The sequence below is a fragment of the Notamacropus eugenii genome, chromosome 4 (assembly GCF_028372415.1).
Source record: "Notamacropus eugenii isolate mMacEug1 chromosome 4, mMacEug1.pri_v2, whole genome shotgun sequence".
In the NCBI taxonomy this organism is placed as follows: Eukaryota; Metazoa; Chordata; class Mammalia; order Diprotodontia; family Macropodidae; genus Notamacropus; species Notamacropus eugenii.
Window position 1 is genome coordinate 359,045,559 of NC_092875.1, and position 24,785 is coordinate 359,070,343.

Sequence of the window (24,785 nt, forward strand, 5' to 3'; positions counted from 1 at the left end):
CTGCAGATGCTATGGTTACACAGAAAGGACATGAAACAACTTCTTCAAGACACAGAGGTCCTTGTTCTGTAGCAATCTGAGGTCATTAGTGACATTCTGCCTTTGATTTCAAAATGGACAATTACACAAATGGCACATGTAAGAGGTTGAGATGGTTTTAGGTATTGTATAGCACATTGTTTTAAAAGCACAGGTCTTCTTGGCACCAGATCTTAGCAGGCTCAAAGAAGACAGCTTTTTTATATGCATTTTTTAGGGCTGGTGTAACATGCAGTGATTTCATTGGGAGGGATGGCTGAGTCCCTAAAGATCATCTTCATTCCTGAGAATGATTCACTTTGAGAACACTGACCTTCAGTGTTCTTGCTGCATGTATTTAAGATGTTTAAATAGAAGCAAGCCAAGCCAGTACTCTTAAACTCCATTAGGCTGTGGTAGAATGGGAGTCTCAGGTTTCAGGCTGTAACAAATTGGATTTGTCCTATGTCGTTTGGAGAGCTCATGCAGAGGAAGTGGCATAAAGTGTAATGATGGGTTGTGCTTTAGGACCCAAGCCACAGCTGTGACATCTTAAGGGCATAGCTGAAAATCTATTCATTGAGAAATTCACATTCCCTATGTCTTACCTTTCTTGGATGTATAGGAGTATGGGACAGTGAAGAGGTGAGAATACCTCTGATACTATGAACTCGGGTCCTCTGGAAAGATAGTTATGCCCTCAGTAGAAGTAGGGAACATGGGAAGAGGAGAGAATATCAAGAGGAAGATGAATGCTCTGTTATAGACATGCTGAACTTTAAGATGCTCCCAGAATATCCAGGTGGAGCTCAGGAAAGAAATAAGTACTGGATATGGAGATTTGGGAATCATCTACATGGCGTGATCATTGAACATATGGGAACGGATAGGTTCACCAAGGAAGAGAAAACAGAGCCTGTCACGTAGTATAAGTATTTAACAAATGTTTGTTCATCAATTTATTATCATCTTCATTGTCATTATCATCATTTTGTTTCCAAAGTGGGGAAGGGGGTCCCTTACTACCAGTGGGCTGGTTCATGACTACAACAGGGAGAGTAGGTGATGATGGGTTTCATCCCATCCTTCCCATGATAGTCAACTAGAGAGCTGATCTCCAGCAGTCTCATGCTGTCTTTCCTCTGCTATCACTCAATACTTCTCCCTTTGCCCTCTCCCCTGAAGACTCCTAAGTTCTTCCCTTCTACATAAGTCTCTCAGGAATCTACAATTTAAACATGACCTGGGCAACTGAACCAGAAGCTGCATGGTTAAAATTATCCATTTTCCCCCTAAGTTCCCCCCGCCCCCCCCCCACATACACACACTTCTCTACATCACTTGTGACTATGGCAGGCTCTTTATAGACAACTCAACAATTCAAAGTAGTGACCAATAAGAATCACCACCATCCCCTTTTTTTGGTGAGTATATTCTACAGGAGAAGATAACAGGCATTTATTAAGCACTTCTATGTGCCAGGCAGTGTGCTAAGATCTTTACAAATATTATCTCATTTAATCTTCACAACAACCCTGGAAGGTAGATGCTACTAAAATCCCCCCATTTGAAGATGAGGAAACTGAGGCAAACAAGTGAAGTAACTTGCCCAGAGTCACACAGCTAGTGTCTGAGGTTGGATTTGAGCTCATGTCTTAATCTGGTTTAGTTGCTTCAGAGTGAGTTGCATAGGATGAGAAGGGATGGGTTGTCAGCCTCTTCTTCACCTATCTCATTTCCCCCCAGAACCACTCCTCTACTTCCTTATTCTTGACCATCTTTTCAGTTGTCTAGGTTTGAAACCCTAGTTTTATTAATGACATCTCAATCTCCCTCTCTCCTTTAGTCAATCACATGCTAAGTTTTCTCCATTCTACCTCCACAATATATTTTCTATCAATCCCCTTCTTGGTACTCAAACAATGATCACCCTAGCCAGTGTCCTTGTCACCTCTAAATCGGACTATCTCAATAGCCTCTTAATTGGTTTTCCTGCCTCAAATCTCTCCTCATTTAATTTATCCTCTACACAACCGCCAAAGTAATATTCCTAAAGCACAAGTCTAATTATGTAACTTCCCATCAATAAACTCCAGTGGGCCTATTGACTCTAAAATAAAATATATATTTTTAAATTTTTCTCTTTTCCTTTTAAAAATTTCTCTGTTTTGGTGAAAGTTTTATGAGATACACAATTATTAGTTAAGGAGAGCAGAAATATCCAGCTAAAATAGACCTAACCAAGATAAGGATTCTTGCCAGGGGCAAAATGACTTTGAAAACCACATATTAACATCTGTATTCTATTGTATTTTTATTTCTTTTGTGAAATATTTCACATTTTCATTTTAATCTGGTTTAAGCTACATTGGGGAGTGTTGGAGGCTACAATGTTGCCTGCAGCTGTGTGTCTGACACCTCTGTGGTAGAGTATAGGTATATAATTTATAAATGAATAACTTTATATAAATATATTGGAGTACATGCTTAAAATGTGTTACTGATGGGGTAGGTAATGAAAAAAGTTCAGAAAGTACAAAGTTATATTCTAAGCCCCCTTATCTCAGCTTTCTGAATTCCTCATTTCCTTTGTACAGCTCTCTGAACACAGCAGGTACTATATAATTGTTGAGTTGAATTGATTGAAATGAATCACCTACAGGCAAAGAGACCAGTCTATTTCTACATGAGATTTCCCATTTATCTGGGAAGCCAAAATATATGAAAATAAAAAGGACGAATAACAATGTTTAGAAATGTGCAAGTGATTAATGAGTGATAGAGTATGAAAGACAGATTTCGACTCAGATTTAAAGTTAAAATGAATGCTCTAAGTTTTCTAATACAAATCTCATTTTGAAGATGAAGACACTGAGATTCAAAGAAGTTAAATGACTTGCCCAAGGCCACTTACAGAGTCAGTGGCAGGGCTAGAATATGAATTCTCATTCTATTATTTCAAACTCAGTGCTCATTCCATTATACCTTTGCTCTTGGAATAGAGACACAGCCAGGTTTACTGAATTACAGACAAATGATTAGGGCAGACTGATATATAAGAAGGTTATAAGGCCATTCTCCAATAGATAATGGTAAAAGAATAGGAACAAATAGTTCTCGAAAGGATAATTACAAAATATTCACAGCCATATTAAAAAAAAAAAAAAGCTCCAGATCACTAATAAATGTACATCAAAACAACCCTGACATTCCACTTCATACCCTGTCAATTCACAAAAATTCCAAAAGGTGGCAACAATGAATGCTGGAGAACTTATGGAAGTGTAGTTACATTAATGCATTTTTAGAGGAACTGTGAAAAGATACAATCAATTTGGAATTCTGCAAATAAAGTGACTGAAATGTCTAAACCCTTTGAATCTGAGACTCCATTACTGGGAATATAACCCAAAGAAGTCATCAATAAGAAAAAATGTCCCCATATATTCTAAAATGTTAATCTTAGCACTTTTGTGATAGTTAAGAATAGGAAACAAAGTAGCTATCCATGAACTGGGGAATAATTTAAAAATTGTGATACATGAATACGGAATATTACTGTGGTATAAGAAATGATGTGTGTGATGAATGCAGAGAAGCTTGGAAACACCTATATGAGCTGATGCAGAGTGAAGTAAGCAGAGCCAAGAAAACAACATACATAGCAACAACGTAAATGGAAAGAATGGCACACTAAAAGGCCATAAGTAAATGTCACAAAAGTATAAAGATGAAGTGGGATTTGAAGGTAGAGATATAAGAAGACATCCTCAATCCACCCCTTTATGAAGGTGGGAGATCCACTGGTATTTTGAGACTTCTTCCAATGTATCAGTCAGTTGTTCTGACTTTTATCCTTGCTCTAAAAAAAAATTACTATTTGTCATATGGGATGACTCTCTTGGAGGAGAAGGAGGAATACTTGAGATTCTGTGATGATGTGAGAAAGAGAAAAATATTAATAAAAACTTTTAAAAAAGAAAAGAGAAAAAGGAAAGGGTAGTGGGCATGTGTGTACTTTTTTCACTGCCACCTCTTTTTGGCTCTATGTTGGACACAAGAAAATGAAGCTGCATGTGCTTCTAGAAGGTCAATTCTCTTCAGACGAATTGTCCAACTTTCACATGATTCATGGACCTTCCAAGCTGTAGTAGATAAAGGAAACTGGATGTTCTGTTTAGGGTAAGTAAACCCCCATCCCTTGTGAGTATACTAATCATGAGTACATCATACAAGGCTCCACACAGGAGGTGAGAGAAATCCTCTGGATTCAGGGCTTGTCCTCATAGATTCACTAGCCACTCAGTTGTCTGTGTCTTTATATCCTACGTTCTCTATATGGAGGGCCTCAATTTAAACATTGTGAATCAAAGTGCTACAGAAACCCAGAGAAGGCAAAACCTCATTTAGGACTGAAGTCCCTGGCAAAAGATTCACAGAGAAAGTGAGACTGGAGTTGAGTCTTGAAGGATAAGGATAAAGATTTAGAAAAGAAGAATGAAGATGGAAGGGCATTTCAGGCAGAGGAGAAAATGACAGCAAAACAGGAGGCAAAATTAAAATACCAGGTAAAAATCAAACTGTAGAAGGCATTTACGCTAAAGAACTTAAATATTATTCCAAAGGCAATGTGGAGCCACTGAAACTGTTCAATAGAGTTTAAACCACAGAGCTAAATAATATTATATGATTCCTTCACCACTGTCATGTTTTTACATAGATGAAATCTGATTAAAATGAACACCAAATGCAGCCATAAAAGTGAGGAAACGTTGATCTCTACAATTTCTTTTTTGTAATGTATCTTATTTCTATAAGTACTTTTTACATCAAATTTCCCCCAAACACGTCCCTCCTTTGTCCCTTGAACAGCAAGCTATCCCTTGAAACAAAGATTTTTTTAAAAGAAACAGCAAAAAACTAGTCAATACACCAATAGTATCTGATAGAATATGCAATATCCCATATCCATAATCCTCTGCTTTTGCCATGAAGAAAGGGAAGTACATTTTCTCAACTCTTCCCATTACACAGAACTCTATGTTAGGGTGTTTGTTTTTCTATTTATAACTTTGTAAGCATTCAGTATATTTTCTTGATCTTACTTACTTCTCTTTGAATCAGTTCATATAAGACTTCTCATGTTTCTTCATATGTCATTTCTCATGGTATATTCCATTGTATTCATGCACCCCAATTTGCTTAGCCATCCATCAATCTAAGGTAACTATTTCCAGTTACCTTTTGTTTCTTAACCACAAAAAGAATTGCTATGAGTATTTTGGAATCTCTGTGATTTTCAGTACACTGGAGGTAGCTTTGAATGTCCTTTACCTTCACCCTAATACAGCCAGATGTGCCATCAACCCAGTCAAACAAACAAACAACTAAAAAAACTAATATTAGCATCTGCACTTGGAAAGGAACATGCAATAAATAGGACAGCATGAAAAGACTACGTTTAAAACTTTTCGACTTTAAGGTCTAATGGACTAATTCAAAGAAATGAACTCCAAGAAACCTATCAGATTCTTTTGTTGTACTAAAATTGTGACATTTGGGATGCTGATGAAAATCAGTAGAAACCCAAGGTTCCAAAACCTTTTTTCACATAATAACACTCCATTCATCTGGAAGTCAGGATTCCAACAACTTCAACCCTCTAAACACAACCGGAATCTGGAAATAATTCAGAAAGTCCTGGGAGGCCCTAAAACAGCCAACTCAAAGCCCCTGCAATAAAGCTACATCTTTTCTTCTGTACATCTCCATTCATGCAGCAACTTATTTGCTCTTATTTAAGAGGGGGAAAAAAGGCTTTCTCCTCTGGCTTTCCATCCCACAAAATATTAGAAACAGCCACCTTGAAAATAGATTGGGAAAAATGTAAAGTAGGCACAAGGGCTACACAACCTACAGCTAACAACCTAACATAAAGGAGCTATGAAAGCCTAAGGGATGGAGGGGGAGGGGAGGGAAGCACTATAGAAAACATTAGAAGACTTTGGTTCAGATCCCAGCTCTGTTACTCACTAGCTATGTGACCTTGGTCAAGAGCCTACACTTCTCTGATCTTCAGTTTCCTCATCTGGCAAATGGGAAGATTAATACTTACCCTGTCAAAAGGGCAGTTTTGAGAATTAAGTGAGATCATGTATATAAAGTATACCATAGACTATAAAGTGTTATATTCTCAAGGAACATGACAGAGCATCTAAAAAGCAGACACAAAATTCTATTTTCCCACAGTAAACAGAATGATAGGCAGTATGGTGCAGTGGAAAGAATACTAGACTGGAAAGCAGAAGACAATCTCAGATCTGCTACACTGGCGGTGTGACCTAGAAGGAGTCACTTTCCCTCTTAGAAAATCAGTTTCTTTTAAAGAGGGATAATACCAATCTTGCCTACCTTAGGTGCCATCCTACTTTTCAAGATTTATTTCCTATTATTCCGCTCCATGGACTCTATACTCCATCTAGATTGTACTACTTGCTGTCTTCTAAGCATGCCTGGGCAGCTAGATGGTGCAGTGGATAGAGTGTCAGACCTGGAGTCAGGAAGATTCATCTTCTGGAGTGCAAATCTATCCTCATACACTTACTAGCTGTGTGACGCTGGACAAGTCACTCAACCTTGTTTCCTGGAGAAGGAAATCGCAGACCACTTCAGTATCTTTGCTAAGAAAACCCCAAATGAGGTCACAAATAGTCAGATAGAACCAAAACAACTAAACAATAAAAACAAAAACTTTCCTACCCCTAAGTTTTCTTAGAACCACATGAACATTTAGCCTTCGAGTAAGGACCACCTAAGTTCAAGTCGCTTAGCTGACGCACATTGCCTGTGTGACCTCTGGCCAAGTCACTTAATCTCCCAATGGTCTTGGGTATTTAAGACTATAAACTGGACAAAAGGCAAAGATGCATCTTGATACAAGGAACTCCCTTACGCTGATGAAATCACAAGTCTGAAACCAAAAAAGTCATGAAAACTTGGCATGCACGTGCGTGCATGCACACACACGCAACATTCCAAGTCAAATGTCACCTCCTTCCATGAAGCTCCCAGGAGTTAGTAATGAATTTTCTTGGCTCTTATTTTGAGCTTGCCTTCTTATACACTTATTTATCACTTTGCATGAGTCATTTGTTTGTGTGTGTGTGTGTGTGTGTGTGTGTGTGTGTGTGTTCGTATGAGAGAGAGAGAGAGACATGGCCATATACAACCTGTTTAGAGGCTTTCAACACCATGAGGGCAGGAGTTATACCTTATCTAAACTTTTGAATTTATCCAGTCCAGAATACACAGGCAAAATATAAATGTTTGCTGAATCGAATTAGACATCAAAACAGTAGATGTTTAAAAATAGCAGAAATGGTCATTTTTTAAAGTCATTTGTCAGGCTTCATCTTCTCCACGACAATCCCTCTCAGTCCTGGGAAAAGCCCTGGACTCCAAATGAAAGCCCTTGGCTTAGAACTCCCATTCTGATTCTTTACACCTGTGTGACATTGAACGAATCCTGTAACTTAAGCCTGCTTCTCTACAAAGTAGTAGATTTGGGGAAGGGAAAGGGAAGAGAAAAAGTATTAATGTATCATCTACCATGTGCCAGGAATTGTGCTAAGAACTTATGCAAATATCATCTCATTTCACCCTCACAATAACCCTGAGAGGTAGGAGCTATTATTATCCCCATTTTACAGCTGATGAAACTAAGGTAACTAAAAGTTAAGTGACTTGCCCAGGTGCATACAGTTAATGTCTAAGGCCAGATTTGAACTGGGGTTTTCCTGACTCTAGACCCAGTACTCTCTCCACTGTATCATGCATTGCATTCTCTAGATAGTTAATCTATATGATAATAAAAATACCTTTTTATTTATTTATATGGATATGTATCTCCCCCAAGAGATACATACTCTGGCAGGTAGGGACTTCTTCATTTTTATCTTCATATCCACAGTTTCTAGAACAGAACAATATATACAGTGAATATTTATTAAGTACTTATTGAGGGATGGAGAAGAAGTGAAATTTTGCTCATTTAAAAAATAATTTAAAAATAAATAAATATCAATTGACTGATTGATCTCTTCCATTTCTAGATCCTATGAGTAATCCCATATGATGTTATATGACTTACTTCTCTGCTTTATAGAATCCCTAATCAAAACTCTAACCTAATCTTAGGAAATAACCTTCTTGATCTGTGATAATGTAACATTTGAAAGAAATCTGCATAGTTTTTTTACTGAAAGAATAGTGAACTCAGAGATAGGAGACACTCAAATTCCTCTGTTGAACCACTCTTAATCTCCCCCACCTCACCTACCCTGGAGGTAGCTCTTACCTTTGCACAAAGTAGGAACTCATAGGGTGTTACTCTGCATAATAGGTGTCTCCAGATTTATTTTCTTTCTTTTTTTTAACTAATGTTTAAATGTATGGAATTACATATTAGTAGGGACATGCTTGCATTTTATTTTCCTTTTGCACTAATTGCAAAAGGTACATGTTAGAACATGGTGAGAATGCCTAAGAAACATGTCTTCACTTTCATACCACTTTGGACAGAACACACAGAAGGGGCGTGAAGATAGGTCCCGCAGAAGTCTCCATTGAGAGCGATCTAAGGTTTCTGTAATGAAAATCTTCCTAAACAGCTGAAAGTGAGATGGGGATAAGTGCCCCCTCAGTAGAGATCTTTGTGTCAAGGCCAACAAAAACTTGTACTTCTCTGATGCTTTTCATAATGCCTGATTTCCATAGTTCACAACCCTTGTCTCATTTGTTAGACATATAAAGGTAGGATTGGTCTAGGCTAAACTCTTCTTTTTTCCCCATCTCAACACCTTCTACACTGTCCCCTTCTTCAAGTCCCTTTCATTCTATCCTGTTGCTAACCTTCAGTCCTGGATTACTCCCACCATCCATTTCCTTTGTTCTTATTCATCTAGTGTCAAAGCTAGAGAAAATCATGAAACTCTCCTAAGTAGATCCATTACAAATTCATGTTACAGAATATCCTCACCTGAGCCCTCTCTCTTCTCCATCTGATTGCCCCCTCGATCATTCCTACTCTTTTCTTTATTTTCAACCTGTCCCTGTCTGTTGGCTGCTTCCCTGTTGTCTACAAAATTGCTAATATCTCCTTTATCTTTATCACTTTATCCACCAATCCATGCTGTCATCCCATATCACTTCTCCCTTTTTGTGATGAAACTTCATAAGAAAGCCATTCAAAATAAGTGCCTCCACTTCCTCTCCTTGCGTTCTTTCCATAACTCCCTATAGTCTGGTTTCAGGCTTCATCATTCAACAGAAACTGTTCTCTTCCAAGTTGCTGTGAGATTCCACCCAGGTTCTATCATGCCCTTTTCTCTTTTCTCTCTAGACTATTTCATTTGATGATCTCATCAACTCCCATAGATTCAATTGTTGTTGTTTGGTCTTTTTCAGTCTTGTCTGACTCTTTGTGAACCCATTTGGGGTTTATTTCAGCAAACAGACTGGAGTAGTTTGCCATTTCCTTCTTCAGTTCATTTTGCAGATAAAGAAACTAAGGTAAACAAGGTTAAGTGACTTGCCCAGGGTCACACAGCTGGTAAGTGTCTGAGGCCAGATTTGAACTCAGAAAGATGAATCTTCCTGACTTCAGGCCAGGTACTCTATCCATTGCACCACCTAGCTGCCTATCTCTACATTAATGATTGTCAAAGCTTCTTATTCAGCCCTAATATCTCTCCTGTCTTCCAATTGCCTGTTAGACATCTTAAATTGGGTGCCTATAGATATTTAAACTCAATATGTCCAGAACTGGACCCACTCTTTATAGTCCTCCCAAACCCTCCCTGGTTGTTGTGTTACTCCTTCATTTTCGAAGAGGACCATGACATCAGGGAAATGATACCATGACTTGCAGTTGATGTTGATTTGAATGAGGGAGAGCTGTCCAAGGTCACCAGTCTCACTTTGTCTTCCAGAGCCATCTGTGCCCAGTGGCCAGATATTCATCAAGACAACTGGAAATGGCCAAGGATGCAGTGGGAGACCCTGGCTCTTTCAGGCTGAGACCCTTACAGATTCTCACTTTGAGTGGGGAAACATCCATTCAGTGAATAGACCTCTTTAAAAAATGAGTCAAAGTATGCCCCTTCAATTTAAAAAAATCAAACTGGGAGGGGAAGACCCTCAGGATTGCTGGTCAAAAGAGAAACAATTACTATGTGAATAGTGTTGAAGATACTAAAATCCTCTAGTTATCCAAACTCACAACCTGGTGGCCTCTTTGGCTCTTAACTCTCAATCCCTCGTATCTAATCTGATGACAAGTCCTTTTAATTTTACTTTATAATGTCTCTCACATAGGCAGTCTTCTCTTCTCTGACACTGCAATTACTCTGGTTTAGGCCCCCATTGACACATGACTGGACTGTTACAGTAGCCTACTGGTGGGTCCCTCCTTCTGGTGTCTCCCCTCTCCAGTCCATCCTCCATATAACCACCAATGTGATCTTCCTAAGCACCAGTCTAACCATGTCAGCCTACTTACTTCTAATGCCTTCCATCTGTTTATTATTTCCAATTTTATCCTGTATATAGCTCTTTTATCCATATTGGTTCATGTGTTCTCTCCCTATGAGACTGTGAGCTCTTGAGAACAGAGATTATTTTTTGCCTTTTTTTATATATCCAACAGTTAGCAAATGCCTGGCACATAGTAGGGGCTTAAGAAATGTGACAGACTAATGCAGAACTATTTGTTCAGGTAAAATTTCTTCCTCTTTATCCAATAACAACTTCATAAGTCTCTATCTGAGTCCAGAAGGCACCACAATACCTGGCATCATCAAAACCATGTCTCCCTTATTAGCTTACTTTGAATGAATCAAGGAATGTTCCACTCTTATGTATCTCAAATAATTGCTTCGCTGAAAGGTCCCAAAGTATAGATCTGGATGTGAAGGATGTAGATAAATACTTCATTCCTCCAATTCCTATCCTGGAACCCATGAAAAAGGAGAGAACATCTTAAAGATGGGACTTTTTTAGTTCAAAAAAGGAAAGCTTGGAAGTATTCTTAAGAGCTACCACACCATCACCCCAATCTGGAAAAAATATTTGGAGACCTGAAGCACCCTTGAGACATGCCTGTCTCAAGCTGACTAAAAGCATATGCCTCAATAAGTCTCCTTTGGATACATAATTCTTGTGCATGGGTTTCATCTTCCTCTTCCTAGTACAGACACAGGGTTACCATATAATCTCCCCCTTGGAAAGGCATTTGTTGCCCAATAAAGGAAATGCAGTGGATAAAATACTAATCAGGTGTCCCCATTTTTAAATTCCTCAAATTCAGGGAGCCCTCATTCATATTGAGGCAATGAGTGACTCTAGGATAGTCTACAAGGAAAGGTATAATCTCTTCAGCATAGATCCAGAGTTAAAAGGGACCTTACAAGTTGTCACTTTTGTGCTGTTCCATTTAATCTCTTCATGTTATTAATGAAGAACCTGTTCCAGAGAAGTTAAGGAATTTGCCCAAGATCATTTTTTTGTTGTTCAGTCATGTTCAACACTTCTTGACCCCATGAACCATAGCACATCAGGCACTTCTATTCTCCCTATCTCCTGAAATCTGTCCAAGTTCATGTTTGTTGTTTCCATGACACTATCTATCTCATCCTCTGCCATCTCCTTTTCCTTTCACCCTCAATCTTTCCTAACATCAGTCTTTTCCACTGAGTCCTGTCTTTTCCTTATGTGGACCAAGTATTTAAGCTTCAGTTTCAGTATTTCACCTTCTAATGATTAGTCTGAATCAATTTCTTTAAGTATTGACTGATTTGATCTTCTGGCTATCCAAGGGACTCTCAAAAGTCTTCTCTAACACCACAATTTGAAAGTGTCGATTCTGTAGTACTCGACTTTCCTTAAAGTCCAGTTCTCACAGCCATATTCTACTATGGACAAACCACAGAGCATACAAGTTATTATAAGTGGCAGAGTTAGCATTCTAACACAGTTATCATTTAACAAGATGAGTATTTTTTTCTACTTCACTAAAGATCTTTGTTCAAACATTAGCTAGATTAGATGGCCTCTAAGGTATCCACCAACTTAGTTTCTATGATGATGGCTATCTCTAACTTTACAGAGAAAAGAACATGGCAACTTGAATAAAAACAAAAATCAGTGGTAGACACTGTTATAGGATTGCAACCCACCAATTGATCTGTAATTTTGTTCAATAAGCAAGTTATAAGAAATTATTATATAATACAATATATCAATCATGATGATCATAGGCTCATACACTTAGAGTTGGAAGGAACCATTAAGGTCATTTAGTCAGACAACTTTGTTTTAAATGAAGAAACTGGGGCACAGGAAGCTGGTATGACTTGTCCAAGGTCACAAAGGTGGCAGTCGGGATTTTATCCCAAGCCCTTTGACTCTAAATCTAACACTTTCAGTGATAGCTCTATTTAGAAAATCAAATCAAAGGTAAAGCTCTGTATCTAGTATGGGGATCCAAACTCCTTAAGTGATCCATAATTCACTCCATCACTCTAGCTTTCCCTTGAAACAAAGGAAAACGCACAATGGATTTTCAGAGAAATTACAAAACTTCTTGAAATTATCACAACACTATGACTATATCAGACAAAGAAAGACATTTCTCTACATTAAAACACATATACTATACTTAAGAAAAGCAATAAATGTAGGATAGTATTATCTTTTATCAGCCCTGTCAATAGAGAACAAAAATGTGATATTACCCTAGACTTTAACACCAAAGTTATTGAGTGTTTTGCAAGGAAGTGTGATGGATTTTTCTTACACGATGCTATCAGACACTGGGCTGAAAAAGGTTTTCTTGTAAAAGTGAATAGACTACAAGTAATTACACATTTCTAAACAAGCCCATTTTTATTGTGGTTTCCAGTAGATAACTAAATGTTCTCTTTCATCTTCTTAGTGTTATCTTGATATTGAATAACTTTTTCTATTTTTGAGAGATTGAGTTGACAATGATAGCTAGAGGGATGACCTTTGGGTTGAGAAGAACAGTGTTCAAAATTCACCTTTGTGACCATACTGGCTGTAGGACCATGGACAGGTCACTTAACTTCTAGATGTCCCTGGCAACTCTAAGAATGCAAATTGCAAATATGTTGCTGATCTGTATTAGGAAGGGGTTTTGCACCAGGAGCTCCTAACAATGAAATCAGAGCACTGGATCAGAGCTAAAACAAAACAAATTATATTCTTTTATAATAAGATATACTTCTCTTAAGCCTTCAGTGACCAATATATATATGTAGACACATGTTCATACGTATATATATATACACACATATACATGACTCTACACAAATTTTTCTGCAAGTTCTCCAACTGGTTAAAAAAAAACATTAAGACAAAAATTGTGTTTATCTAACCATACCCAAGGCATCCAATTTCCTTTTAAAAAAGGATGAAAATGACACATTTTTATTCAGCAAATGATACAAGTATAAATGAGGTTATAGAGGCACCAAGGTGACACAGTGCAGAGTGCTGAACTTGGAGTCAGAAACATCTGAGTTCAAATGCCACCTCTGATACTTGCTGTGTGACCATGGGCAAGTCACTTAATCACTCAATCATTCTGTGCCTCAGTTTCCTCATCTGTAAAATGAAAATAATAACAATAGCACCTACTTCACAGAGTTGTTGTGAGGTTCAACTGAAATGACATATATAAAGTGCTTCACAATCTTTAAAGCCTTACATAAGTGTTAGACGTGATGAACATAAAGAGCAATCTATCCATTCTTAGGGATCAAAACTGGAACTGTAATTTCATTAGTACAGAGTATTGTAGGATGAGGAAATTCCTTCACCTCGTCCACTTATAATCTTAGAGAGCTAAGAAGTTAGGTGACTTAACCAAGGTCTCACAGCTAGTATGTGCGTCAGAGGCGAGAACTATTTGGGCTCCAAAGCCAGTTCTCTATCCACCTCATTTAAACTGCCTCTCAATTATTAGCTAATTTTATGTTATTATATAACAAAGCTTCAAGAAGTCAGATCACTTTCAGTCAGTCTTGTGGCACTGCTATTCAGTCAATTTAGCAGAGACCAACAGTAAGGGTCTATGTGCAATGATCCTAAATTTAATAACACAAGTAGTGTGCCTTCCATGTCATTCCCTTTATAATGGGAAGTGACCTTGTGAAGTGTAATGTTTCCTCCTCCTCTCTGCATACAACAATACAGAAAAACTAGAATCCTGGTTGTGGATACAAGTTTGTCCCAATATTCTTCTTCAGCATATAATATAACTAGGAACTTACCTGACCCTAAGATAAGCAGAAAATAATTTATTTTTGAAATAAAGTTTTAATTTGTAGTCAGTTTTTATTTTCCATGTTGTTCTTTGAGTTTGGGAGGAGGTCTATTTTAAAAAACAAATTTTAAACATTCTGGAAGAGCAGACATTTTTGTGCCTGAGAGAAGAGGTAGGAACATCCAAGTGATTGGTCAGAGGAAAGGAACACCGTCTGGATGGTGGGGAAACAAAGGCCATGAGGGTGGAGCAAAACTTGGTCGAGGGGCATGGGGTTTAATTCTGCCTACCATCTGGTACCTTTCTAGGTCAAAAGATGATTCTTGCTAAGTAAGTGACAAGTTTTATTGTTTCTATGAAGAGCTTGCTAGTGCTAAAAGTACCCTGTACTGTTAAGTACAGTAATTTAAGTAAGTTATGTCAAAATACTTTAGAGATATCCTGTTTTCCAGAGCTAAGGCCTAGCAAGCAAGCTGTGCCCTGAGCTTGGCATAACAATAATCCTTTGCATTCTGGATGATCTTACCCTCTGGCAAAGTGTATTGCACCAGGTGTTCACTCCCTCTATTTCCCAGGGACTTGAGAACCAACATCTATCACATCTCTGACAATCCATGTGCTGCACTCCTGTTCCCATCACAGAACTATGGTTCTGTGCCACACAGGGTATACATGACCCCCAAGACTTGAGAGAATAATGTTCCCATAGGGCCCGTGGGAATAGTAACTAAAGACCTAAAAATGATGTATATAAGATCTGCCTTTAGTCCAGCATGCTAAGTCCTCCTCAGGAAGTGGGGTTTCCTTGCATGCAAGTTGTTTTCCTCACTCTGAAATAAATTATACTACTACTTTGCGTCCTGATACACATACTCTGCTAGGGTCTGGCCATTCCCCGATTAGAGACTGGTCCAGCCTGAACTGCATTCAAAACTCTGTTGATATTAAGTTAAAGAAGTACAACCTTAGTAAAAGTTCCCGCTTCTCTGTAATAATTTTGACTTTTTTTAAACATTCATGTTGAAATATAAAGTAGCATTTCTTCACTCAGTTGGTCTCATCTGCTATCTTTGCTGATGACTATCTGAGATTTGGTCTTTACTGAAACTTGGGACATCAACCGTCAGAAGGGGGCAAGTATTTGAGATAAGTATGGCAGGTAAGACAGCCATAAAGGCTTCAAGAATCCCTGGATATCTAAAGACACGCTGGGCTTCTTCAAAGCTTCTTGACATGCTGATTGGGAAAAAATACTCAGGTAGTCAAAATTGATTCCATGATATCTACATCCTGCTGTCAACACTCAATAAATGTTAAGTAATAGTAGAAATAGTGATATACTATGAATAATGAATTATAAAGTTGATCTGTTTGTCAGACTGGCTTAGAAATCAATAAAGAAATCAATGTAATATTGAAGACAAATTACAAAGGCTTTAGACTTGGTAATTTTGCCTTCTTCCATCTGCCTTTCTTTCATTCTAATCCCAGAATTAGGGAAATTCTTCCTGCTTTCTCTCATTTCCAAAATAATGGAATTTTACAGTGTTTTAGCTACAGATTAAATTAGATTATGATAAATTCCAAAGGATCATCCATATTAATTCTAGAGAAGTTTTTGTGTATCAAATATTCATTGAACAGGACTTATTATTCATTTTCTTAAAATATTTTCATTGATGCACTGTTGTGGAGTTGTGAACTGATCCAACCATTCTGGAGAACAATTGGGAACAATTTGGAACAATTTGGAATTTTATAGCCCAAAAGGCTATAAAACTGTGCATACCCTTTGATCCCGCAATACCACATTGCTAACTCTATGTCCCTAAGACATCCAAAAAAAGGCGAAAGAATCAATTTGTATAAAAATATTTATAGCAGCTCTTTTTGTGGTGGCTAATAATTAGAAATAGAAGGGATGCCCATCAATTGGGGAATGGCCAATCAAAATAGTATATGATTGTAATAGAATATTATTGTGCTATAAGAAATGACAGACAGAGGGAGCCAAGATGATGGAGTAGAAAGAAGCACATACTCTAGCTCTTCCCCCACAGCTCATAAAATGCCCGTGAAAGATGACTCTCAACGAACTCTAGAGCAGCAGAAGGCACAGAACAGAGTGAAGGAGATTTCCAGCCAAGGGTAACCTGGAAGGTCAGCAGGAAAAGTCTATTGCAGGGGACATGGAGTGGAGCAGAACCCAGCCTTGGCCACACAACACTGGGAGGAACAGGACCAGAACAGGTCTCTGGGGCAGAATCCCCAGCAGCAGTGGAGGGTGTCAGATCCCTCAACCCACAAGCGCCAAAAAGGCTTCAAAGGTTAGTGAAAGGGTTTTCCCAACTGGATGAGAGGGGAGCAGAGTTCCCCCCCCCAGCACCTGCCCCAGGCAGTGGCAGTATCACAGGCTGCCATGGCCATGGTGGCAGCAGTTGTAGCATCCATTTGTGAAGCACTCTACCTAAAGCCCTTGGATGAATTGAGCAGCTGATCTGAATCTCAGCCTTGCCCTTCCCCTAAAGCCCCTGAGGGAATCCAATAGGTGATCTGAATCTCAACCCTGAGCACAGTCCTAGGGTAAGGAGGAGCACTAGGACCCTCCTCTTGACAAAAGATTCAGAAGTGACTGACTGGGAAAATGCCCAAAAAAGGGGAAAAAAAGGAGACCATAGACAGTTACTTTCTTGGTGAACAGGTATTTCCTTCCATCCTTTCAGATGAGGAAAAACAATGCATACTGTCAGAGGAAATCAAGGCTTCTGCATCCAGTATGTCCAAAATAAATATGCAATGGTCTCAGGCCATGGAAGAGCTTGAAAAGCGAGTCAGTAGCCTGCTAAAGGAGACCCCAAAAAAATGCTGAAGAAAATAACACTTTTAAAAATAGGCTAACTCAATTGGAAAAAGAGGTCCAAAAAACCAATGAGGAGAAGAAAGCTTTAAAAAGCAGAGTTAGCCAAATAGAAAAGTAGGTTCAAAAGCTCACTGAAGAAAATAGTTCTTTAAAAATGAGAGTGGAGCAGATGGAGCTAATGACTTTATGAGAAGCCAAGAAATTACAACAAAAAAAAAAAAACCAAAAGAATGAAAAAATAGAAGATAATGTGAAATATCTCAGTAGAAAAACAACTGACCTGGAAAATAGATCCAGGAGAGACAATTTAAAAATTATGGGACTACTTGAAAGCCATGATCAAAAAAAGAGCCTAAACATCATCTTTCATGAAATTATCAAGGAAAACTACCCTGATATTCTAGAACCAGAGGGCAAAATAAATATTGAAAGAATCCACCAATCACTTCCTGAAAGAGACCAGAAAAGAGAAACTCCAAGGAATATTGTAGCCAAATTTCAGAGTTCCCAGGAGAAGAGGGAGAGACAGAATTAGGAACTCAAAACTTTAAAAATGTTTTTTAAAAAAATAGTTTTAACTTATAATTGAGAAAAAGATAAAATATATATTTTCATTGAAGTAGGCCTTATATAGACATTTGAAGTGGTAGTCAGTGATCATGTGAATATCTCAGTTCTTTTCTTAGAAGTCTGTGATACTCTAATACTTACCTATTAACTTTTAACACTTGTGTAGTAACACTGAGATTATTATGTGTAATGGATAGATTCTGATTTACATAAAATAGATTTTAAAACAGATTTTAATGATATCTTTTGATTTTCACCTAGATTTCTCCCGGTGTCCTTCCCTTTCCTTCCTAGAGAATTTTCTTATGTTTGCTTTGCCCTATGGTTCTAATAAATCTGGCCTCTTTTTCCATGATTTCTCTAAATATTTAGCCATGATACTTAAATTTTCACTTCTTGATCTGTTTTCTAAGCCAGGATTTTAACATAAGATTCCTTGCCCTTTATTTTTCCATTAATTTGACTTTGTTTTAATATTTCTTGCTGTCTCATGAAACCATTAACTTCTATTTGATCCAGTCTAATTTTCAGAGAATGTGTTACTGGGGCAAGGTTTTGTACCTATTCTGCCAATCAGTTAAATCCCTTTCAAAAGATCTCCTCCATTGTTCTCTTTACTTTTTTCTATTATTATTATTAATCTTTTCTTCTATTATTCTCATTTCATGTATAATATCATTCCCCCCCCCCCCCCAGGAATTCTTTTGATCTTGTGATCAAATTTTCTTTAAGGCTTTGCTTGCTTTGGAGTTATTCTCCTTTTCTGGGTTTGTGTCCTGGACATCCTTGGCACCATAATAATTCTCTCTCTCTCTCTCTCTCTCTCTCTCTCTCTCTCTCTCTCTCTCTCTCTCTCTCTCTCTCTCTCTCCTTCCATATTTATGTGTGTGAGAATTATTGTACTGTGAATTATTATATAATTATATATGAATTATATATTATATTATAAATAAAATATACACATATATTTTATTTACTCTTAATAAAATGTATACATGTGTTTTATTAATTTTTCTGGTGATCTGCTCTGGGCATCCCAGCATTGCTGGTCTAGTTGGAAGTTCTGAGAGCTGAGTCTGTGGATCCCCTGACCCTCATCTTTCTCCTCCCCTTTCCCTCCCATTACACCGCTGCCCTGGGTGAGGGAAGTACAAGATCTGCTCCAGGCAACTCCAGTACAGGGCTCTGAGTACTGAGTCCAAGTTCTCAATCTCTGGGAGACACTTTGCTGTAGTCTTGGGTCAGAGGAGGAATTTAAAATCATCTTTGAGCATCCTTACACTGCTGACCTAACTCAGAGCTCTAGGTGCTAGATTGATGAACTTCATTCCTCTTTAATTGACTTAGAGTTAGGAATTTCTTTTAAACTCCTGTTGCTGGGATCCATGCTACCAAATACATTTTGAAGACTCTGCAAAAACAAAAACAAAAACCAGTAGCTATGTGGAGACTGGGGGCTGAAATGAGACTCACTCCCAAGCTCTTCTTTGGCAGGAAAATGAAAAAAGTCTTTATTATGTTTAGCTGTGAGTAACAAATACCCCCCCAAAAAAAGCCCTGGCTTTTGCTCAATATTCTAATCAACACCAAATCTTATCTCCCTATAGTTAATATTTGGTGACCTGGGAGGCAGAAGTTTTAGGTGAATGTAATTAAAGAGGGAAGTATGGAAAAGAAGGAAGAAGATTTACTCAAAAATCGTAATAGGGTATGGAAGGGGTTTCATTTGTGTTGCTATTTTTTTCTATTTGTTTTGAAAGAAAAATAGGCCTTTGTATGTTTATAGGAGAAACAGAAGAGTCAAAAGAGGAATAAAATGATAAGGAATTAATGTTAGAGCATCAAGACAGAATCATGTGACTGACAGCAATTCAGAGAATTATGATTCAGAGAAGTATGATTTCCTGGATGAGGGCCAGGGAGTCTTGACTTTGAAGTAAATGCATTGTCTGTGGTATAGTGGGCAGGAGGAAAAGTGATCATTTGTCCAGAAATTGTGGATACCTACTTATGCCGGGCATCAGGGTAAGCCCAATGGGGTACTACAAAATAATATTGTACTACTATCCATGTTTGTAATATGTTGGGGAGAAATGGTGCTAGGAGACTGGAGTAGAGGCAATGGGCAGATTTCTGTTCAATATTAGACTTTTCTAGGACTTAGAACTGCAACATAATTAAATGGGTTTCCAGAGAAGGGGTGGGAGAGTTTCCCATCCCTGGAATTCTCCAAGCCAAGGCTAAACAATCCTCCTTCAGGGATATTGTCCAGAGGATTCCTGAATGAGAAGGCAGACCAATGAGCCTTAGAGCTTCCTCTAGTTCTGAAATTCTATGATTCAGAGTGTGGGGTACAGACCAGAGGAAATCAAAGAAGAATTCATGGAAGTGGAAGCATTAGAAAGGCTTTAAAAAATGAATAAGAATTCTATTAGGAGACAAAGGAATGGAAGGGCCTTTTGAACATAGGAGAAACAAAGTGGTGGCAGAGAAGTACTGCTTATCTTCTGGGGTCCATAAAGGAAGGGAATACTGATAAGACGTGCAGATGACCCAAGGCTGGATAGATAACTAGCACGTTGGATGACAGAGTCAGAATTTGAAAGGAGTTTGACAGAGTAGAACAATGGACCACATCAAATAAGGTAAAATTTAATGAAGTAAACATAAAATACTTACCTCACAAAAAAATGAAAAGCAATGGAAAGGAAAATAAGTCTGCAGAAAACTTGGTATGAAAGCTAACTAAAGCAATTCAGCCCAAGAGCTCTCAGATGAAATCAGAAGAGTAACAAATAGGCCAAAGAGGAGAATTGCTTGTCTGCCTTTACCAAAATGTTCTATCTTCATCATGATGACAGTGGAATCACCACAGTTGGATGACAACACTTTATTTAGTCCGAAATATAAAGAAGTGAAAATGACACTTGAGAAATGGAAGTCAAAAAGAGTAGTTGAACCAGATCACATAGACAAGGAAGAGATCTGAGAGGCAATTTTTCAAAGCAATGGGGGATCAATTCTCAAGATATCTGAAAGAGTGGAACATACCAAACAAATGGAAAAAATCTTGGATGCTATATTACCTTAAAAAACTGTAATCAAGGGAGCATGAGAAACTACTGACCCATATGCCAACTTTTTCATCTCTATAAAATCTTTACGAGATTGAGTGACACATGAATCAAGGATACTCCTGGAAAATAGAAGAAGTGAACAGGCAGGCTTCTACAAACAATTTTCTAAAGCAAATTACATCTTCACAGATATACAGTTGACTGAAAAGGGTAGCAAATAAAAGATCATACTGGGTTCACTGCTTGTTGATTACAAAAAAGCATTTGACTTGGTAGAGCAAAACAGACCCTTGAAGACTCTTGTCCAACAAGGTATCTCTCATGCCTATATTATTTTTTTTTAAGTGAGACCATGATAGATTCAATCTTAGAGATAACTGTTCAATTCTGTTGATAAAGATCAAGTAAAGCATGAAAAAGGTTGATGTACACTCACTGAAGATGGTTTCCAGTCTGATGGAGAGTTTTCTGTGCATTGTCCAAATGGAAGACAGTTTCACTATAATTGATAAGGTCCTCCAGACCCAACTTTGTAAATAATACTGCACTATTTGTGTCAAGTCCCTGAATTCTCCAAGACCTTACTGATGACATTCATGAGTAATCAAAAATCAGCAGCTTAAAAAATCCACACAAAAAGTCAAATGGATGAAAAATCTCTGTTACTCACACAGTGGCATGTATTTGGACAGGAAGTTCAATGAGTTAGTATTTCAATATATGGATCATGGACAGACTAAAAGAGCAGACTGATCTCAGAGTTAAATCAGAAGAAGAGAGTGAGTGATCCAGGAGAATTACATACTTTCAATGATACAAAAACTCATATTTTAACATTAATGTTCTCCTATGGATGTTATATAACTGAAATTCATGAAAAACCACAATCTCTGTAGAATCCAAATTGGGATAATCCAAAGAGGGGGATATTGGGATTTATACTGCACTTATAAGAACTTTGGAAACATAAATTGGTGAGATGCAAAAACTGGACAATGCAGGGGGAAAAAAACAATGGACACTATGGTCTAAAGCTAAGAATAAGGCAGCAACATAAGCATTAATATAATGCTTGACATGTGCTAAGCACTGCACTATATTTTTTACAAATATTATCTAATAATCCTCATAACAACTCTGGGATATGAGTACTATTATTATCTTCATTTTGCAGTTGAGGAAACTGAAGTAAACAAAGGTTAAATGATTTTCCCAGTATCACCCGCTTGATAAGTGTCAGGTCAGTTTTGAATTCGAGTCCTCCTGACTCCCTATGCCCTATTCACTGCACCATCTAAGATAAGATGAGTGAAGTGGAGCATTACAGGGGCTATATAACCTATATCCAGTGATGATTTGTGGTGTAAGGGATATGATTCATGAAATTCATGAACAGAAAAGGAGGTGAACCAGTTATGGAATTTTAGGGTTTCACTTGGTAAATGATTAAGATGAAAAAGGCAGCTTTTTGCTTTTTTTTTTTCAGAGAAATGGTTCCATTTCTCTGAAGGTTTAAAAAGTTCATATTTAACTATAGCACCTTATTCAAGAAACTTCTTTTAGGAATTTCTATGAAAACTCGTTTATATAAACACTCTTCTCTACTCTGAAATTTTTGAAATCTCTGCTGCATCTGGTATAACCTAAAAGGCCAAAAACTAAAACTAAAATCCCTAAATCATTTGGGAGATCACCATAACCCCAATAAAAGAAATACATACACATCGGTAAGACTTTTATTTGCTTGGCAATATTCCTGACATATTCCTAAAAGAATCTTATCATATAAAACATAAAAACTCTTGCAAAGGCCATATAGGCCCTAGTGGCCATTCCATAAAGAATGTTAAGACATATTAAGAGGCCAAAGATCTCAAAGTGAAGATCCAGAAGAAGAAAACAGATAATATTTCTTCCCCTCACGTTAAAGCATTGGAAATGGACACTGAGAAGCAGGTATTAGAGAGTACCCCCAAAGGAAAATATAAAAACAGATTAAAATTTCAATGGATGCTTTTTCTATCTACAGATACAGTGTCATATGTAAGAATGCAATTATATTGTCCTGGAAAATATCCCCCTAGCAAACTTAACTAGCAGAGATCAAAAGGCAGTCACATATCACCTGTCAGAACTAACTAGCAGTAGGAATCTTAAAGATATCACTGATACTAAGGACATTAAGTTTTGTATTGTGCTTTCAGGCTAAAGGGGAAGACAACATTGTGTTGTTACCACGAAGATCTCAGTAGTGGGAGGGATTGGTCACCCTGCTCACTTTGGTGGAATCTGACGTTGTCTTTCTTACCTATCACCCAGCTGTTACGAACTAGACTTTGACCATCGCAAAACAGGAAGGTATGGCTAGATAACTGTTTACATTAAAAATACCTGGGAGTTGGAAGTTTATCACAAGTCCAATACGAATCAATATGACAAGATGATAACAAAAAAACCAATGACATCTTGGGTTTCAATGAGAGGCATCTTGTTCAGAAAGTGGGAGGAATAGGATAGTTTCACTGGCCAGGTCAGGCACATTGGGAGCATCTTGTGAAGTTGTGAGTACCACATTTTAGGAAGGACGTTGATGGCTTGGAGCTGAGGAGGTGACAAGGATAATGACAGGACTGTGGCCATGCCATCAAAAGACTGGCCAAAGGAATTGGGGATGCTTTACCTGGAAAAGAGCAGGATTCTGGAGACGTGACAGTTGTTCTAAAAATAAGAACCGTAATGGAGAAAAGGCATGAAACTTGATCTTTGTGGCTGTAGAAGGAAGAAGTAGGAATAATAGCTAGAAATTTCAGAGAAACAGATTTTAATTCCATGGAAGGAAACACATGAGCAGCTAAGTGACACAGTGGATAGAATGCTATGCCTGCAGTCAGGAAGACCTGAATTCAAATTCAGCCTCAGATACTAGCTGTGTGACTCTGGGCAAGTCAATTAACTCTGTTTGCTTCAGTTTCCTCTCTGTTAAATGAGCTAGAGAAAGAAATGGCAAACCACTCCAGCATCTTTGCCAAGAAAACCTCAAATGGGGTCACGAAGAATCAGCCATTACTGAACAATAACAACAACCACAGAGGAAAAGAATTCAAACCATCAAAGTTGCTCAAAAATAAAATGGACTATCTTAGATGATCTAGATTTTCCTCTCACTAAGGATCTTCCATGAAAGTCTAGATAGCAATTTGTAGAGTGCTGTAAAAGCATTTTTTGTTTAGGTATATGTTAGACTACATGGCCTCTGAGGTTGTATACAGCTCTGAGATTCTCTGAAGTGACTTATCCAAGATCACAAAGGTTTTCAGGAGTAGAATTAGGATTCAAATCCAGGTCCTAATACTCCTAATTTAGAGGAGTAGTAGGAGTAGGAGTAGGAGTAGGAGTAGCGGTGGTGGTGGTGGTGGTGGTTACCACTTATTGTCCTTCCTGATTCACCTAATTGATATTGATCTTTTCTTCTCCCTGTACTGCTCCAATCCTTAATTTGTTACTGTTTACGTGACATTCATCCCATATATCTTGCATTTATTTATGAATTTCTGGAGTTCAAGGACTGACCCCTATATATGTTTGTATTACACATACACAAATATTCATAATGCATGTACTGAGAGAGAGAGGGGGAGAGGGGGAGAGAGAGAGAGAAAGGAGAGAGAGAGATACAGTGCTTAGTATATACGTGCTCAAGAACTATTTGCTCAACGAATGAGTGAATGAATGAAAGACAAAATGAGATTAGTTTTGGGCAAACTGCTAATTGAAGATGTAACTCAGGATGTTTTACAAAGAAATATTTATATCAAATTATAATCACAGATATATAAACTTACTTCTCCAATACGTGGGAGGCAAAATTCTCCTCCCTCCTCTCCCCACCTCTGGGAAGAGAAGGGAAGAAGATTTG

General features: G+C 37.9%; 1 long non-coding RNA gene across 4 annotated transcripts in view; it reads right to left on the reverse strand.

Annotated features, from left to right (window-relative positions):
- LOC140498516 (uncharacterized) overlaps positions 1-24,785 on the reverse strand; it is a 208,245-nt gene that overhangs the window by 118,245 nt on the left and 65,215 nt on the right. For 3 of the 4 annotated variants that reach the window (XR_011965122.1, XR_011965121.1, XR_011965120.1), the window contains exon 3: positions 7,896-7,990. The exons of the other annotated variant lie outside the window; for it this stretch is intronic. This is a non-coding gene — a long non-coding RNA (uncharacterized lncRNA). The remainder of the gene's footprint in view (positions 1-7,895; positions 7,991-24,785) is intronic. 4 annotated transcript variants of the gene reach the window in all.